Raw genomic sequence first — 3,738 nt, forward strand, 5'->3', positions numbered from 1 at the left:
TCTCTGGACACCAAGGCTTCAGCTGACATGTTTCCAGGACACTTTGTTCTCATCAGCTCAATGTGCTGCAGGTAGAGAAGATCAACAAGTTTGACTGCAGCTGGAAATAGAAAGAAAAGTCAAATCTAATCCTGCACTGAAACAAACATCCTGAAACTTACTGCACACTCTGCAACCTGACATCAACCTCCACACTGGAAAAAATATGTGGAAAGGAACGGTGAACATCTGGCAGCAAGGAGGCCAGAGGAAATGTTTGAAGAGAGAAACACAACATTTAAGAAGTGGAGAAAGTGAGAAAATGACAGAAAACATCTGTCACTTATTGGAATAGTTGTTGTTGAGGTGAAAACAGGAAAACAGTCATTTTTATTGGTCACACATTGTACAACAACAATTTACTAGTTGGAAAAAGAAAGATTCTAAAATTGTAGAAATTAACACTTTTTTATCATTTTACACAGATTATCTGTAATTGAACTAAATCCTGCAAAACTGTCAAATAAAACAGTGGAATGCTTTGGAATCATTTCTGCCTTTAATAGAATTAATATATATCGTATACATATACATAGTTTGTCCTTCAGATTCTGGAAAAATGATATTTTTTGCTGATTTAAATTCAATAAACAAGAGTGTGAGAGTTAAATGGTATAAAAGAACAAATGAACATTTATTAAAATAGTGAATTTTAATGTTCACATTATTCTACAGTTTTTTACAGCAAACATTCTGAATAAATGAACATTTTTTCTGTGATTTTATTCCAGATTATCTGTAATTTAACAAAACACAGCAAAAATGTCAATTAAGTGTTAAAATATTTCTCATTTTCAATCTTTAATAAACATAAATAGTCTTTAAAATGAGGACAAATATCTGTAAAATAATGTGACTTGTTGCTGATTAAAATAAAGTAAAAATGTTGTTAAAGAACAAATGAGTATTTATTAAAATACCTAACCCTATTGATGTGGACATTATTTACAGTTGAACATGGAAGTTAATACTTTTCTGGGATTTTACTAGATATTGTTTGTAATTGAACAAAACAACAGAACTGGTTGTAAAATAATGATCATTTTTTACAGTCATGGTATCATGTGAACATTAACGGGGAAATCTGTGTTTGTTTTGTTTCTTGTGAACTTAATTTCATGAGTTGAGTGAACTCTGAGCTGTTCATTCATTCAACTCAATATTTGAAGAAAAAATGCCTCAAGTTCTACAAATTCATGTTCTTTAGTTCTAAAGTGGTCTGAAAAGAAAAATGAAACATTTTAAGTTCAAATAATTAGTAATTAGTAAAACTCCTGTATTTCTCTAAAGTAAACTAGAACAGATGAGTTGATGTGACTGAATGAATTCCTGATGTTTTACAGTGCAGTAACATGGTCCAGTCAGAGTCTCTACACACCAGCTGCTGCTGCTTCAACATCTGGATCATCAGGACACACTTCATCCTCTCAGCACAAACACCGTCCTGATCAGCATCACTTCCATCTGCAGAGAGAAGAAGAAAGAGCAGAGGAGATCAATGAGTTTGATCAGCAGCTCATCAGGACTTCAGTCGTGTTCAGAGCAGCAGCTTCATGTTAACGTGTTGGAGTGAACACACTGAGCTCCAAGCTCACACACTGCATGAAAAGCCAGACTATCAGTCCTGTGAATTACAGAAAACCTACCAAGTTCATGGCAGTTATCAGCAGTTCACAGGCTGTGAACTCCAGGTTTGTCTGTGATGTAAATTGCTGTAAACAGATCCTGATGTGGGGTTGGGGGTGGGTGTGTGGGGCAAGAGGGGCATGAGACTTCACACCTAGAGCATTACAGAGGTGTGAAAAACTAATTAGCATCTGGCCTGTCTGTCTAGTGTTACTCAGGACACCCACTGGATGAAACGAGACAATCATGACAGACAAAAAACATGTCATGATTGGTTGATAGATCTGTTGCTATTGGTCAGCCCCTGGACCATGAAACCTAAAGGTGAGTGCCACTAGATGTGATTTTCCTGCATGTAAACACGACACATCTGAAAATCACTCTCATGGTGGGCGGTCAGTAGCAGAGCACAACATTGTCACATGACAGCACTCGAGCAACAGCTGATCACTACGTGGTCATGTGACCGAGCTTTCAGCTTGATGGTCCGGCAGATGAATCGGGTTAAACACAGCGGCTTGGTGGCAAACTTTCTCTTTTATTATAAAATCTTCAACAAAAAGTATTTCTGAAAGCATTTGAGGTGAGAAATAAGCTGTGCAGCAGCTGTTCACTGAAGCTCAAACATTGTCATGTGACAATTTTGTGGCTCTCTAGTGACGTCCACCATGAGTGTGATTTTCAGATGCAGTTTGTTTACATGCAAGAAAATCACATCTAGTGGACATGTGGCTAAACACACCATGACAACAAGCTTGTGGCTCCTCTGATTGGCTGACTGCTGTCTCTGTGTTTCTGTCTCCATTCTGCTCTCACAGCTTCACTGAGAAGCTGCAGGTTTTACAGGAGACACTGGATCTTTTGCTTTGATACTGACTGTGTTTAGTAGAAACTGCTGGAAGCAGCAGAGACTGATGGAACCTTCTACTGACCTCAGATCTTCAGGCTGCAGTCTGGACTCTCCACAAGATCTAACAGATGTTTCACTGATGAATCCTTCAGCTTGTTCCTCTCAGGTCCAGATGTTCCAGATGGGAGGGGTTGGACTTCAGAGCTGAGACCAGAGAATCACAGCTGATCTCTGACAAACTGCATCTCCACAAACTGAATAAAGAATAAAAGATGTGTATAAAATCATTGATGATCCATCAGATGTGTTCAGGTTCTGAATGTGCAGATCAACATTACTTTGTCCTCATCAATCAGCTTTTCTCTAAAAGCAGCAGAGTGACTTTGTCCTTCTGTTATTGTGGATCATCATCATGTCAGCCTTCTACACACATCATCCACATGTCAGCACAACATTCATCCACCTATTCATGTCCACACATCAATAACATGCTGCATCATCAACAGGATCAGGATCAGTCAAAGAAAACTGAACTCAACACAAACCAAAGAAATATTTCTACTTCAGTCAGTAAACTTTGTATAAACTGATCTGAGTTCAGAGGATCTTCTGGATCCAGATGTGACTCTTTAGTGCAAATTACAAACATTCATTTAATTAAACAATTATCACTCAACATTTTCTACCCTTTCTGGAACAAATACTCAACCTTTCTCACGACAAACCTTTGGTCAAAAAAAAGAAAAGAAAATATGAACCAGAGCAGATTTACAGCTTCATGGATGGAAGTTCTGTTGAACATAAATGAGCTTCAGTTGTCATTAAACACATCAGATCTACAACAGTAACAGACAGACAGTGAACTGACCTCAGAGTCTTCAGGATGCAGTCTGGACTCTCCAGAAAACCACTCAGATGTTTGACTCCTGAATCCTGCAGGTTGTTTCCACTCAGGTCCAGATGTTCCAGATGGGAGGGGTTGGACTTCAGAGCTGAGACCAGAGAATCACAGCTGATCTCTGACAAACTGCAGCCAATCAATCTGAATAAAGAATAAAAGATGTGTATAAAATCATTGATGATCCATCAGATGTGTTCAGGTTCTGAATGTGCAGATCAACATTACTTTGTCCTCATCAATCAGCTTTTCTCTAAAAGCAGCAGAGTGACTTTGTCCTTCTGTTATTGTGGATCATCATCATGTCAGCCTTCTACACACATCA

General features: G+C 38.3%; 1 long non-coding RNA gene across 1 annotated transcript; it reads right to left on the bottom strand.

The window, feature by feature from the left end:
• Positions 1-351: 351 nt before the first annotated feature.
• Positions 352-3,721, bottom strand: LOC127534572 (uncharacterized). Its single transcript, XR_007942744.1, has 2 exons — positions 3,384-3,721; positions 352-1,503 (listed from the first exon to the last, which is right to left on the bottom strand). It is a non-coding gene; the product is annotated as an uncharacterized LOC127534572 (long non-coding RNA).
• Positions 3,722-3,738: the final 17 nt, after the last annotated feature.

The sequence above is a fragment of the Acanthochromis polyacanthus genome, chromosome 6 (assembly GCF_021347895.1).
Source record: "Acanthochromis polyacanthus isolate Apoly-LR-REF ecotype Palm Island chromosome 6, KAUST_Apoly_ChrSc, whole genome shotgun sequence".
Lineage (NCBI taxonomy): Eukaryota > Metazoa > Chordata > Actinopteri > Pomacentridae > Acanthochromis > Acanthochromis polyacanthus.